The following is a 16,094-nucleotide window of genomic DNA, read 5'->3' as shown; positions in this document are numbered from 1 at the left end:
ACCAAACACATCAAGAGACGCTTCAATTCCATCCGGGATCTACTCCAGGTGGGAGACATAGAGATTTGCAAGATACATACGGAGCTGAATGTAGTAGACCCGTTGACTAAGCCTCTTCCACGAGCAAAACATGATCAGCACCAAAGCTCCATGGGTGTTAGAATCATTACTGTGTAATCTAGATTATTGACTCTAGTGCAAGTGGGAGACTGAAGGAAATATGCCCTAGAGGCAATAATAAAGTTATTATTTATTTCCTTATATCATGATAAAATTTTATTATTCATGCTAGAATTGTATTAACCGGAAACATAATACATGTGTGAATACATAGACAAACTAAGTGTCACTAGTATGCCTCTACTTGACTAGCTCGTTAATCAAAGATGGTTATGTGTCCTAACCATGGACAAAGAGTTGTCATTTCATTAAACGGGATCACATCATTAGTTGAATGATCTGATTGACATGACCCATTCCATTAGCTTAGCACCCGGTCGTTTAGTATGTTGCTATTGCTTTTCTTCATGACTTATACATGTTCCTATGACTATGAGATTATGTAACTCCCGTATGCCGGAGGAACACTTTGTGTGCTACCAAACGTCACAACGTAACTGGGTGATTATAAAGGTGCTCTACAGGTGTCTCCAAAGGTACATGTTGAGTTGACGTATTTCGAGATTAGGATTTGTCACTCTGATCGTCGGAGAGGTATCTCTGGGCCCTCTCGGTAATGCACATCACTTAAGCCTTGCAAGCAATACAACTAATGAGTTAGTTGCAAGATGATGTATTACGGAACGAGTAAAGAGACTTGCCGGTAACGAGATTGAACTAGGTATTGGACACCGACGATCGAATCTCGGGCAAGTAACATACCGATGACAAAGGGAACAACGTATGTTGTTATGCGGTCTGACCGATAAAGATCTTCGTAGAATATGTAGGAGCCAATATGGGCATCCAGGTCCCGCCATTGGTTATTGACCGGAGACATGTCTCGGTCATGTCTACATTGTTCTCGAACCCGTAGGGTCCGCACGCTTAAGGTTTCGATGACAGTTATATTATGAGTTTATACATTTTGATGTACCGAAGGTTGTTCAGAGTCCCCGATGTGATCACGGACATGACGAGGAGTCTCGAAATGGTCGAGACATAAAGATTGATATATTGGAAGCCTATGTTTGGATATCGGAAGTGTTCCGGGTGAAATTGGGATTTTACCGGAGTACCGGGAGGTTACCGGAACCCCCCGGGAGCTATATGGGCCTTAGTGGGCCTTAGTGGAAAAGAGAAGAGGCAGCCTAGATGGGCCGCGCGCCCCTCCCCTCCCTTGGTCCGAATAGGACAAGGAGAGGGGGCCGGCCCCCTTTCTCTTTTCCCCCCTCCGCGAATCCTATTCCAACTAGGATTGGGGGGATCCTACTCTCGGAGGGAGTAGGACTCCTCCGGGCGCGCCACCTCTAGGCCGGCCGCAACCCCCCCCCCCCTCCCTTGAGCCTTTATATACGGAGGCAGGGGCACCCCAGAGGAACACAAGTTGATCCACGTGATCATATTCTTAGCCATGTGCGGCGCCCCCTGCCACCATAGTCCTCGATAATATTGTAGCGGTGCTTAGGCGAAGCGCTGCGACAGTAGTACATCAAGATCGTCACCATGCCGTCGTGCTGACGGAACTCTTCCCCGATACTTTGCTGGATCGGAGTCCGGGGATCGTCATCGAGCTGAACGTGTGCTAGAACTCGGAGGTGCCGTAGTTTCGGTGCTTGATCAGTCGGGCCGTGGAGACATACGACTACATCAACCAAACACTTCCGTTGTCGATCTACAAGGGTACGTAGATCACACTCTCCCCTTTCGTTGCTATGCATCACCATGATCTTGCGTGTGCATAGCAAAATTTTTGAAATTACTACGTTCCCCGACAACTAGTTACTAGGAAACGGTTTCACTGAAGTGGTTCACAAAGAGCCTGATTCGTCCAGTAACAACCAAGTTGCCAAGACAAACGCGATGTACCACTGCGAGCGGGAGCTTGTGCCGGTCGGTACCACTGGGCAAATTAGCAGGCACGGATCGCGTTCAAGGGAAGAAATGTATTCCATTATTACGAGAACAGAAGATCCATAAACAAGTGAATCAGCCCAAATCAAACTTTACTTTGCGTTTCACATAACTCAAAGGTTTAATTCTTGAATTGGTTGGGTGTGCCGGACCAGGGCAGCAGTGCAACGCCCAGGCGACGCGTGTGGACCCCAATAGCAAGCTACTGTGGTGGGCCCACCCCCATAAAAAATAAATTTAATATCATTGTGGACACATGGCCCACATATCAGATATTAAACTGATAAGAACAGATACTACACTTGATCTTAGCCAAAAGGCCGAGAAAGGTATGAGTTGCAATGCTGAGGCAGGTCTCCTTTTATAGCCGTCCGTCCTCTGCGCTCCTCCTCCGTGCACGATGTGGTACTAAACTGAGAGCCTGTTGTCGCATGATGCCATTTGTGGATGCGGCGGCCATGAGCCCAGGGCAGGACAAGGGCATGCGCCGCTTGCGTCCGCGCGTGTCCGTTTGGCCGCAAACTCGGCCTAAACTTGGGTAGGGAATGGGTCGAAAGCGGACATAAAATGGACAACGGTCCATTTGCAGCCGCGCGTTGGAAGGCATGCTTTATCCGTTTATCCCCAAACGGACGCGGGCGGACAGGATGGGGTCGCTCGTTCAAGTTGGCCTCGCCTCCATGAGGGCCACCACCAAGATCATCATGACCTAGTTAGAGAGTCTAGGTAAAGCAAACATTTAGTGTGCAAAAGGTTGTATCATTGGCAGATAGAATATGACAGAATATGTATCCTACCTTAACTCTTTCGAGATATCGACACTCCATACTTACCGCCTTCACTTTGGAAAGTGCTATAGTAACTTCCTTCATTTGGGGATTATCAAGGAGGTGTTACGCAACTGGAGGTGGAGCTCGTGGATGTCGTCACTACTGTCTTGGCTCTCCTTGTGGACCTGGAGATCATCGACGAGAATCGGGCAGTGCTCTCTACAGTCTAGAGCACCGCACGGTTGACGGCAAGCGCTGCTAGTTCCGCATCAACGAGGAAGGGTACATCTAGCTCTTCGAGGAGCTCGTGGCTGAGTACAACGAGGAGGTGGAGCAACATGATGATGATGCCAAAGATTTGCATGTTGATGACTCCGGCACGTTCTGGCCAGCGGCTAACGACAACGAGGTGGGCGCAGTGGTGGCGCCAACACAAAATAGTTGTGGGTTAGTCTAGCGTAATCTCCTTTAAAGATCCTATTTTTTGCATAAATATACATAAAATTAAGCATGTTATAGAAAACTCTGGGGTTAGCTGACCCCACAACTTAGACTTGGAATCGCCATAGGGTGTGCGGGACGCCGGGGTCATTGATCTCACCTCTCACGTGAAGGAGTGGTATTATATGTTTTTAGTAGTTTTAGGGATCTTTTGCGTGGTAAAAATCCTATGAACTAGTATGTTCAACGTTAAATTGCCCGGTGTCCATGTCCGTCTTGTTTGAGAGATAAGGTTGGATGGCGTTTGTCTAGCCCGGATGTTCGCGGACACATCCGGACACAGACACCTGACGTGCCGGTGCACATTTGGGGAGTCTATTTGATGAACGCTGTTGGAGATGCCCTTACTAGCTTAAGGGCCATTTAAAGCACAAGTCTTCAATGGTCTATACTTGAAGAAAGTGACTGAGGAAAATGCGTGTAGGAGTGGTTATTAGTTCAGCGCTTTACTAGTTTCACTCTACATCTACTCTCGACCATGAATTCTACACTACCAGATCAAAGGCCTATGCCGACGGCGGCATAGGCTTCTTTCTGTCGGCATAGATCTAAGCTGATGGCTGCCGTCGGCGTAGATGACGTCAGCGAAGTCTGGTCAGACCGTCGGCATAGGGCCTAGGCAGACGGCGTCCGTACGGCCGTCGGCGTAGAATGACCATCGGCGTAGTTTTCCACGGGACGGCCGTTGACGGCGCCGACACTGCACCAGACGAACCACGGGCCGCCACGTGGCGGAGGTAAGCCGACGGCCAGGCCTCACCTCCAACGGGGAGGATTGGGATTTAGTTGTTTTGAACTTTGCTTCGGTAATCGGTACACCCCTCACCCCTCCCTGAATATGTTACATATTTTGATGCAGATAAAATGTGGATATTAGAAGTTATCACTTCAATCAAGAAAGGCAATATAATCATTTGTATGCATACCGATCTATTCCATACAATTGATTTGCAGGTTGACAATATCATTTTTGAGTAACTTTAAGATTCGTGTAAACTTTTGGGGGGGACGGAGGGTTGTATCGAAGCAAAACTCAGTTGTTGTTTTTTTGTAGTTTTAGAGATCTTTTGCATTGTAAAAATCATGTGAACTTGTAGTATGATCAACATTGAATGGCTCGTGTCTGTCTTCTTCGTGAAATTGGGTTGGACGATGTCCGCCCAGCCGATTGTCCATGGACACGTCCGGACATGGACAACTTACGTGCACTCCAGACCTTCTAGGCAATGTCGTGTTCGTTCTTGAACATCCGCCAAAATGTGGCATGCAAGATCTGGACCTTTTTTCGGGGTTTTACTCTTCAATATGAGCATGTGGACATTTGTCAGAGTGTTTGATCTACATTGTTGGAGATGCCCTTGGTAGCTTAAGGGCCATGAAAGCACATGTGTTCAAAATTTCAAAGGTGTAAGAAAGTGACTAAACAAAATGCGTGTAGTAGTGGTTGTTGGTTCATAACTTTACTAGTGTTACCACTATCTCAACTCTCCACCGTGAATTCTAGATGCAACAACCGGCTATAAACGAGTATATCTTCAGCTAGAAGGAATGGAACTTTATGTTGCGACTATAAATATTCCTAATGGCATACATAGGTTGTTACAGTGGCTTATGCTTCAATAGAGTGAGGAATTGACCACGGAGAGAAGGTCACTCGCACTCCACACCTTCTAGGCAGTGTTTTGTTCGTTCTTGAACATCCACCAAAATGTGGCATGCAAGATCTGGACCTTTTTTCGGGGTTTTACGCTTCAATGTGAGCATGCAAAGCATCAGGATGATAAGCACCAGCATGAGGAAGATACTCGGTGCCGGAAACAATAATAGCCAAGGTGCTGCAAATAGCAGCTGTTGTTGCGACTTGTGCCAAAGTATGAGCACGAAGACTAAAACTAGTGAAGGAAATATGCCCTAGAGGCAATAATAAAGTTATTATTTGTTTCCTTATATCATGATAAAAGTTTATTATTCATGCTAGAATTGTATTAACCAGAAACATAATACATGTGTGAATACATAGACAAACTAAGTGTCACTAGTATGCCTCTACTTGACTAGCTCGTTAATCAAAGATGGTTATGTTTCCTAACCATGAACAAAGAGTTGTCATTTGATTATACGGGGTCACATCATTAGTTGAATGATCTGATTGACATGACCCATTCCATTAGCTTAGCACCCGGTCGTTTAGTATGTTGCTATTGCTTTTCTTCATGACTTATACATGTTACTATGACTATGAGATTATGTAACTCCCGTATGCCGGAGGAACACTTTGTGTGCTACCAAACGTCACAACGTAACTGGGTGATTATAAAGGTGCTCTACAGGTGTCTCCAAAGGTACATGTTGAGTTGACGTATTTCGAGATTAGGATTTGTCACTCCGATCGTCGGAGAGGTATCTCTGGGCCCTCTCGGTAATGCACATCACTTAAGCCTTGCAAGCAATGCAACTAATGAGTTAGTTGCAAGATGATGTATTACGGAACGAGTAAAGAGACTTGCCGGTAACGAGATTGAACTAGGTATTGGATACCGACGATCGAATCTCGGGCAAGTAACATACCGACGACAAAGGGAACAACATATGTTGTTATGCGGTCTGACCGATAAAGATCTTCGTAGAATATGTAGGAGCCAATATGGGCATCCAGGTCCCGCTATTGGTTATTGACCGGAGACATGTCTCGGTCATGTCTACATTGTTCTCGAACCCATAGGGTCCGCACGCTTAAGGTTTGGATGACAGTTATATTATGAGTTTATACATTTTGATGTACCGAAGGTTGTTCGGAGTCCCGGATGTGATCACGGACATGACGAGGACTCTCGAAATGGTCGAGACATAAAGATTGATATATTCGAAGCCTATGTTTGGATATCGGAAGTGTTCCGGGTGAAATCGGGATTTTACCGGAGTACCGGGAGGTTACCGGAACCCCCCGGGAGCTATATGGGCCTTAGTGGGCCTTAGTGCAAAAGAGGAGAGGCAGCCTAGATGGGCCGCGCGCCCCTCCCCTCCCTTGGTCCGAATAGGACAAGGAGAGGGGGCCGGCCCCCTTTCTCTTTTCCCCCCTCCGCGAATCCTATTCCAACTAGGATTGGGGGGGGGGGGGGGGATCCTACTCTCGGAGGGAGTAGGACTCCTCCTGGCGCGCCACCTCTAGGCCGGCCGCAACCCCCCCCCCTCCCTTGAGCCTTTATATACGGAGGCAGGGGCACCCCAGAGGAACACAACTTGATCCATGTGATCATATTCTTAGCCGTGTGCGGCGCCCCCTGCCACCATAGTCCTCGATAATATTGTAGCGGTGCTTAGGCGAAGCCCTGCGACGTACATCAAGATCGTCACCATGCCGTCGTGTTGACGGAACTCTTTCCCGATACTTTGCTGGATCGGAGTCCGGGGATCGTCATCGAGCTGAACGTGTGCTAGAACTCGGAGGTGCCGTAGTTTCGGTGCTTGATCGGTCGGGCCGTAGAGACATACGACTACATCAACCAAACGCTTCCGTTGTCGATCTACAACGGTACGTAGATCACACTCTCCCCTTTCATTGCTATGCATCATCATGATCTTGCATGTGCATAAGAAATTTTTTGACATTACTACATTCCCCAACAACTAGTTACTAGGAAACGGTTTCACTGAAGTGGTTCACGAAGAGCCTGATTCGTCCAGTAACCACCAAGTTGCCAAGACAAATGCGATGTACCACTGCGAGCGGGAGCTTGTGCCGGTCGGTACCACTGGGCAAATTAGCAGGCACGGATCGCGTTCAAGGGAAGAAAAGTATTCCATTATTACGAGAACAGAAGATCCATAAACAAGTGAATCAGCCTAAATCAAACTTTACTTTGCGCTTTACATAACTCAAAGGTTTAATTCTTGAATTGGTTGGGTGCGCCGGACCAGGGCAGCAGTGCAACGCCCAGCCGACGCGTGTGGACCCCAATAGCAAGCTACTGTGGTGGGCCCACCCCCATAAAAAATAAATTTAATATCGTTGTGGACACATGGCTCACATATCAGATATTAAACTGATAAGAACAGATACTACACTTGATCTTAGCCAAAAGGCCGAGAAAGGTATGAGTTGCAATGCTGAGGCAGGTCTCCTTTTGTAGCCGTCCGTCGTCTGCGCTCCTCCTCCGTGCACGATGTGGTACTAAACTGAGAGCCTGTTGTCGCACGATGCCATTTGTGAATGCGGCGGCCATGAGCCCAGGGCAGGACAAGGGCATGCGCCGCTCGCGTCCGCGCGTGTCCGTTCGGCCGCAAACTCGGCCTAAACTTGGGTAGGGAATGGGTCGAAAGCGGACATAAAATGGACGACGGTCCATTTGCAGCCGCACGTTGGAAGGCCTGCTTTATCCGTTTATCCCCAAACGGACGCGGGCGGATAGCATGGGGTCGCTCGTTCGAGTTGGCCTCGCCTCCATGAGGGCCACCACCAAGATCATCATGACCTAGTTAGAGAGTCTAGGTAAAGCAAACATTTAGTGTGCAAAAGGTTGTATCATTGGCAGATAGAATATGACAGAATATGTATCCTACCTTTAACTCTTTCGAGATATCGACACTCCATACTTACCGCCTTCACTTTGGAAAGTGCTATAGTAACTTCCTTCATTTGGGGATTATCAAGGAGGTGTTACGCAACTGGAGGTGGAGCTCGTGGATGTCGTCACTACTGTCTTGGCTCTCCTTGTGGACCTGGAGATCATCGACGAGAATCGGGCAGTGCTCTCTACAGTCTAGAGCACCGCACGGTTGACGGCAAGCGCTGCTAGTTCCGCATCAACGAGGAAGGGTACATCTAGCTCTTCGAGGAGCTCGTGGCTGAGTACAACGAGGAGGTGGAGCAACATGATGATGATGCCAAAGATTTGCATGTTGATGACTCCGGCACGTTCTGGCCAGCGGCTAACGACAACGAGGTGGGCGCAGTGGTGGCGCCAACACAAAATAGTTGTGGGTTAGTCTAGCGTAATCTCCTTTAAAGATCCTATTTTTTTGCATAAATATACATAAAATTAAGCATGTTATAGAAAACTCTCGGGTTAGCTGACCCCACAACTTAGACTTGGAATCGCCATAGGGTGGGCGGGACGCCGGGGTCATTGATCTCACCTCTCACGTGAAGGAGTGGTATTATATGTTTTTAGTAGTTTTAGGGATCTTTTGCATGGTAAAAATCCTATGAACTAGTATGTTCAACGTTGAATTGCCCGGTGTCCATGTCCGTCTTGTTTGAGAGATAAGGTTGGATGGCGTTTGTCTAGCCCGGATGTTCGCGGACACATCCGGACACAGACACCTGACGTGCCGGTGCACATTTGGGGAGTCTATTTGATGAACGCTGTTGGAGATGCCCTTAGTAGCTTAAGGGCCATTTAAAGCACATGTCTTCAATGGTCTATACTTGAAGAAAGTGACTGAGGAAAATGCGTGTAGGAGTGGTTATTAGTTCAGCGCTTTACTAGTTTCACTCTACATCTACTCTCGACCATGAATTCTACACTACCAGATCAAAGGCCTATGCCGACGGTGGCATAGGCTTCTTTCCGTTGGCATAGATCTAAGCCGACGGCTGCCGTCGGCGTAGATGACGTCAACGAAGTCTGGTTAGACCGTCGGCATAGGGCCTAGGCAGACGGCGTCCGTACGGCCGTCGGTGTAGAATGACCATCGGGGAGTTTTCCACGGGACGGCCGTTGACGGTGCCGTCACTGCACCAGACGAACCACGGACCGCCACGTGGTGGAGGTAAGCCGACGGCCAGGCCTCACCTCCAACGGGGAGGATTGGGATTTAGTTGTTTTGAACTTTGCTTCGGTAATCGGTACACCCCTCACCCCTCCCTGAATATGTTACATATTTTGATGCAGATAAAATGTGGATATTAGAAGTTATCACTTCAATCAAGAAAGGCAATATAATCATTTGTATGCATACCGATCTATTCCATACAATTGATTTGCAGGTTGACAATATCATTTTTAAGTAACTTTAAGATACGTGTAAACTTTTGGGGGGGGGGGGGGGGGTTGTATCGAAGCAAAACTCAGTTGTTGTTTTTTGTAGTTTTAGAGATCTTTTGCATTGTAAAAATCATGTGAACTTGTAGTATGATCAACATTGAATGGCTCGTGTCTGTCTTCTTCGTGAAATTGGGTTGGACGACGTCCGCCCAGCCGATTGTCCATGGACACGTCCGGACATGGACAACTTACGCTCCAGACCTTCTAGGCAGTGTATTGTTCGTTCTTGAACATCCGCCAAAATGTGGCATGCAAGATCTAGACCTTTTTTCGGGGTTTTACTCTTCAATATGAGCATGTGGACATTTGTCAGAGTGTTTGATCTACATTGTTGGAGATGCCCTTGGTAGCTTAAGGGCCATGAAAGCACATGTGTTCAAAATTTCAAAGGTGTAAGAAAGTGACTAAACAAAATGCGTGTAGTAGTGGTTGTTGGTTCATAACTTTACTAGTGTTCCCTCTATCTCAACTCTCCACCGTGAATTCTAGATGCAACAACCGGCTATAAATGGAGTATATCTTCAGCTAGAAGGAATGGAACTTTATGTTGCGACTATAAATATTCCTAATGGCAATCATAGGTTGTTACAGTGGCTTATGCTTCAATAGAGTGAGGAATTGACCACGGAGAGAAGGTCACTCCCACTCCACACCTTCTAGGCAGTGTTTTGTTCGTTCTTGAACATCCGCCAAAATGTGGCATGCAAGATCTGGACCTTTTTTCGGGGTTTTACGCTTCAATGTGAGCATGCGAAGCATCAGGATGATAAGCACCTGCATGAGGAAGATATTCGGTGCCGGAAACAATAATAGCCAAGGTGCTGCAAATAGCAGCTGTTGTTGCGACTTGTGCCAAAGTATGAGCACGAAGACTAAAACTAGTTACTAGGAAACGGTTTCACTGAAGTGGTTCACGAAGAGCCTGATTCGTCCAGTAACCACCAAGTTGCCAAGACAAACGCAATGTACCACTGCGAGCAGGAGCTTGTGCCGGTCGGTACCACTGGGCAAATTAGCAGGCACGGATCGCGTTCAAGGGAAGAAATGTATTCCATTATTACGAGAACAGAAGATCCATAAACAAGTGAATCAGATTGGCTTAGCGGAAGCTTGGTGGGCCCATAACCCATAGGTCCCAGGATCTGAACATGGCTCTTATAATTTTATTTAGTTTCTGTTTTTTTTTGCCCTTTTTGTAGAGTTATTACTTTTCCTTCAGGTTCACAGTTACTTGTACTGTCACTTCCGAATGATTGGCTGATTGCTGCTGCCATGGATCGAATTCAAAGATTTGGTGTTCCTTTCAAACTGCAGTGGTCAAAACCTGACGTTCTCTGAAATTTCATGTATGGTGCTGAAGAATGCTTGGACCAACTACGTGCACAGGTTGTGAATAAGTTCAACTAAATTGCTGTACGCCAACAAATCGAAGAATGAACTGGTTCTGCCTCAGCCCTCAGTGCTTTCCAATATTCAGAAATATTCCATGCTGGTCGTTCAAGCGAAGATGGCAGGCTAATGCTGAACTAGTTCTATCTATCCTAGCCTCAAGTTTTGTTCTGGTGCAGAGGATGGCACTGCTCCATTTTCCAGTGACAAAACTAACTCCACTCATTCCCAAGTGAAAAACAGATGCCACGCGTAAAATGATAAATCTGAACCTTTCAGTTTCAGGTCATCTTTATAAAAGTAGACAGTTAGAACACTGAAAAAACAGCACGCTATAGCGTATTAAGAATTGTCTCGCTAAATATATCGGTGTACAACGTCTCGCTAATAGCACGATATAGCACGCGCCGCTATTTTTCTGTAGCGCGCTATTTTTTTCATTGGTTAGAACATGACATGCACCACCTACAAAAAAAATATCGAGGTTTGGTGTATGTATATAGTAGCTAGGGCACCATGGAAGATTCATTCAAGACATTGATCTGCACTGTGCTGATCACAAACATCTGCCTCATAAAATTCAAAATAGAACAGATAGTTCGGGCTTTCAGCGAGTCAATCCTTTTCTTATTCCGAGTTAACATAAATCTTTGCAGCGTACAGAGTTGCTGAATTAACAAAATATTATTGGAGATAAGGACATAGTACAGAGCTATGGAAATACTGAGTTGAACTTCTTCAACCCTGTATAGTTGCTGAGGTGCATCCAATTATCATTGCAGTCTTCATGCATCTCATAAAGGATATATCATCTAGCTTCAGGAATGTTAAGAAAAGAAAATGCAAGCTGAGGGTTTGCAGTCGTCTAAGTATTTACATATATCACGCCTTTTTACATGTAGGTTATCTCAGATTTGGATCAACCTCAGAGACACACATGATGACATTAATATATCAGGATTCAGGAATCAAATAATCAGTTTCATCACGAATTAGCAACGACAAAACAAGTATCGAACAGACATATAACAGCCAACAGCGGACAAACAACATCCACTAAGGCAAAGAACACCATGACAGGAATTAGCACCTTACCGCACGGAGAGAAATTTTGGTTGTGCCATACGTAGTCCCAATTTTCATAGCCCATTCTTGGTTCCTGTCAATGTGAATCCAGTGGGCACTTCCCCTCGGCAAGCTGTGGCATAGTACTCAGCGAGGTGCGGTGCAGCTTCCTTATGAGGGTATATATACGCCTCAAAGAATGCCTTATCGGTTGCCCTGAAGATTGGATAGTACTTGGGGACGCGCTTGAGCAATCCATTTGCCATTAGAAACATTATAACATCGTACCTGGGCCTGAGCCGGCCCTCCAGGCTAAGACAGAGCATTACCGGCAGACGAGCAATGTAGGCCGGTTCCAACCCCACCTCAGAGATAAGGAACTCGGACTTACGCAGGAGCATGTCCTTTGATCTCCTCAGGAACGATGGATACCCAGACAGAGCAATCCGCACCTCGGCATCGGACCACCTGAACGTGTTCTTCAGGTAGTCCAGTTTGGCGGCGATCTCCTCCTAGCTGAGGAACACGGCGGCCTGCAGCGCTTCCCTGAACATCCCAGAGCGGCGGGGCACGCCTACACCTTCGGCGCAGGCTGCCATCGCCCGGACGCGCTCGGGGTTGGTGGTCAGAAGCCTCGGCACATTGACGCACAGAGAGGCAATATGTTGAACATCTACCCCGCACTCCCGCAGGAATGCGACATTGGGCTGGACCACCGTCCCGATGCTGCAGGAGAGAAGGAGGGGGCTGACCTTGAGCACCCGGAGGAGCTTGTCGGAGGAGCCGAAGAGGTGGTGGTAGTAGCGCAGCTTGGCGACCACGGATTTGGTGCGGAAGCAGTAGTCGGTGAGCGAGGCGAGGCGCGCGATCTCGGAGTGTGACAGGCCGAGGCCGGTGAGCCCGGCGACGATGGGGGAGAGGGTACCCTCCACTTTGGCGCAGAGTAAACTGGGGTTCCTTGCCACGGCGGCGGCGACGTCGGCCCTGGAGAAGCCGAGCCCGGCGAGGAAGGCGAGGACGGCGTCGGGTTTGGTGGGGGAGTTGAGGTGGACGCCTTGAGCGCTCGCGCTCGAGTGAGGCCGCAGGTGGCGACGAGGTAGTCTTGGACGGCGAAGCCGCCGGCGCCGGGGTTTGCAAGAATGGGGGGCGCCGCGGTTGAGAGGAGGCGGAGGGAGAAGAAAGGGGGTATGGTGGAGGCGGAGGGAGAAGAGAGCTGTTGGGTGAGGATGCACTTCAGGAGGCGGAGCATGGTGCAGACGGCGGCGCCGGCGAGCGGAGAAACTTCCGGTGAGAACTGACAGAGGGGATCGCGGTCTGTGGTGATTTCTACTCTATTTCGCATAACCCCATGACATTTCTTTTCGATTCGCTTAATTCCCTAATCTAATCAATCCCGTTCAAAAATCATCATTTTCATATTTGAAAATCTAAGAAAAACAATTGACATACCACGAGAATCCATGACATAACACGTTTGTATACTAAAATCGCCTTTAGTTTGTCTCACCTTCTATAGATAACTACCTTACTTTTAGCAGTATCATGTTTAGTTGCTGGAGGGAGAATGCATGATCAAGTGTGTGGGGAGGGCAACAATGATGAGCATGCTGAGTGTCACCAGCGAAGAGTGCAATTTCCCATAGAATGAGTTGCGTTGGGAATTTGATTGGAACTTGGACAATCCAAGTATCCTTAGAGTCCTCTTTTAGCGCTATCCTGATTACTCTAGACTGGCGGGATGGAAGTGAGCAAGCCACATGAGCGTCTTGAGCATTACTTCATCAAAGATGCTTACCGTGAGTGTTACCTCGCCTCCAACAGTGGTTCGGCTCTTTCAGTGTGCTCAGTTGTGGTGATAATATGTTTGTCAACTGTTGCAACATTCACCTTTACTATCATGTGGGGGGAAATCCATTATATCCACCGATTGATGACATTGTTTCAGTTTTGAACAGGAGAAGCAGGCAAAAAGTGTATGAATTAATGTGAGTAGGATAGAGCAAAAACCTGCTACGATCAGGATTTATTCGCATTCAACCCAGGAACAAACAACCTTTTCTTTCCACATGTTAAGAGTTAAAAGTCGATGTAAAACCATTTCACCAAAATACACAAGTCGATATACAACCAGAGGAAAAGAAAAATATCCACTGTTATTTCAGTTCACAGTACAAAGCAAACCCAGCTAGTAAGGATTTTCAGATGGTGATGACTCCACACTTCTCCGGCGGGAAGTCATGCTCCATCAGCGGGCCCATCGGCGAGCACACCAGGAACCTCTCCACCCTAGTCATCGTGTCCATGTCGACGATCACTGTGTTCAGGCCCCCGGTCGATCGCATAGATCTTCCTAGCGCCGACGACGAGCTCGCAGGGCGGGTGCGTGAGCTTGTCCGACAGTCTATCGACCATCACCCACTCCTTGGTCTCATCCAGTCACATCATCAGCCACGGCCGAGGGACTGGTAAGGCATGTAGAGCGGCCTCTCGACAATGACCGTTGGGCCAGACCAGCATAGGACAATCTCATTGTCCTTGCCCATCCAGGACTGGTCGACGGGGTCATATAATCCTGCAAAGTACAGCTTGTTCCAGGATGCCTTGTGGATGGTCACCAACTCATCATCCAATGCCACGAATTTGAAGATGTCAGGGGTGAGCATCGGGTTCTTGTGGGAGCACCAGGAGTATGTGGCTTTGTCGTGGATGTCCCCAGAACTAGGTGACTTGTCTGTCAATTCGAGTCCTCCAGTAACATAAATCTTGTCGTTCAGAGCTGCCAATACAACCCATGAGGATGTTTCATTGGTTGAAGCTTGGTTAGCCAAGATTATGGACCCTATATGTGGAACGAAGCTTAAGGGAAACAAGTACTAGGAAAAGATTCACAAGCACTACCATGAACATCAAAAATATGTGGAGCCGAACCCTATCCATGCCACCCACATTGAGGCATCTCTCCAACATAGATGGTCCACCATTCAAGACAAAGTAAACAAGTATGTCTGGCACTATTCCTCTGTGCTTGTCAGGAATCAAAGTGGGGGTTGGAGTCACTAGTCATGTAAGTTGACATTGTTCGTTTTGTCATCATTTGCATTGCTAGCTTTGTTTGTTGCATTCTCATGAGTAATTCTTGTTTGATAGATGGGGTTGGCGGCCATTTCGTACAAACAAATCAAGAAGAAGCCATTCACATTTAAGCTATTGTTGGTTGAAATTGAATGGCAAACCGAACTGGCAACAACTTGTCGATGATCTCAAGAACAACAACAAGAGGTTGAAGAGAGATGGTGGCTCAAGCTCCCAACAATCTATTGGATTGGATGACGAAGAGTAAGAAGTTGTAGGAGAGGTTGCAACTTGCTCAGGACACGTAGGATTCGAGGATAATGTTAGTCGACGCAAACCTCTTGGATCCACAAGGCAAGAAGTGCCCTGAGGTGAGGAAGAAGGTGATCAACCTGTGTAGGTAGTACGAGGGGTGAGATTGGCCACGGCATTCGTGGACGTGACCCAGATGGCGATTGTCAAGTGATTCATCATGTTGGCCAGACGCGGCCCGGACGTTGAGTTTCATTTTGACATGTTTGATTGTTGAATTGTGGTTCATTTTACTTTGTTGCATTGTCAAATTGGTGATGAATTTGTGTTATATGATTGGCGTGCATGGATTTGCATGGATTTTGAGGGTTCGGGTATGAGGAGTATGGTTGTTCGGTAGGACTTTTGAGGGGCCGTCCGATGTTGTCCGGAGTCGTGCCCAGGCACGTCTGTGGATGTTTAGGGGGCGCATTTGCATAGTCTGGTTGCAGATGCTCTTATGAACAGGGTTTGGTAGCACATATATTTTATTTCTGTACCATGATAGAAATCAAGTAATATTAAAAAGTTTTCCTTTACATACTTCTAACTTTTTTATAATATATACAATAGGATATTCTCCTACTTTCTAATAGAAAAACAAGAGTTTTATTTCCCTGTTGTTCTTGTCCTTGTTTGTTTTTATAATATGTACAATAGGATATTCTCCTACTTCGCTATCGTTGCTTTGTCCTTGTTTGTTGCAATATTCAGTTTTGGGTTGCTTAAACTGTAGATTGGCACCACAAAGCGTCAACAGTTCTTCAACACTTGCATCACATGTTGTGGGAACAAATGTCACAAGGGGTAGAAATGAATGTCCACAACAACCGCCATGTAAAGTTTGGTGAAGGAAATTTGCCTGGGCCACACACACCATGTCCAT

At 47.1% G+C, this 16,094-nt stretch overlaps 2 non-coding genes and 1 pseudogene across 2 annotated transcripts; all 3 read right to left on the bottom strand.

Moving 5' to 3' along the window:
- Nucleotides 1–2,209: 2,209 nt before the first annotated feature.
- Nucleotides 2,210–2,406, bottom strand: LOC123132905 (U2 spliceosomal RNA). The gene has a single exon (XR_006465125.1). It is a non-coding gene; the product is annotated as a U2 spliceosomal RNA (small nuclear RNA).
- Nucleotides 2,407–7,243: 4,837 nt separating this feature from the next.
- LOC123132907 (U2 spliceosomal RNA) lies at nt 7,244–7,440 on the bottom strand. Its single transcript, XR_006465127.1, has one exon. It is a non-coding gene; the product is annotated as a U2 spliceosomal RNA (small nuclear RNA).
- A 6,603-nt stretch (nt 7,441–14,043) lies between these two features.
- LOC123129333 (F-box/kelch-repeat protein SKIP4-like) lies at nt 14,044–15,391 on the bottom strand (annotated as a pseudogene).
- Between the last annotated feature and the right edge of the window lie 703 nt (nt 15,392–16,094).

Source organism: Triticum aestivum, chromosome 6A, assembly GCF_018294505.1.
Source record: "Triticum aestivum cultivar Chinese Spring chromosome 6A, IWGSC CS RefSeq v2.1, whole genome shotgun sequence".
Lineage (NCBI taxonomy): Eukaryota > Viridiplantae > Streptophyta > Magnoliopsida > Poales > Poaceae > Triticum > Triticum aestivum.
The sequence above is the reverse complement of the archived record's forward strand: the minus strand, read 5'-3'. Positions and strand labels throughout refer to the sequence as shown.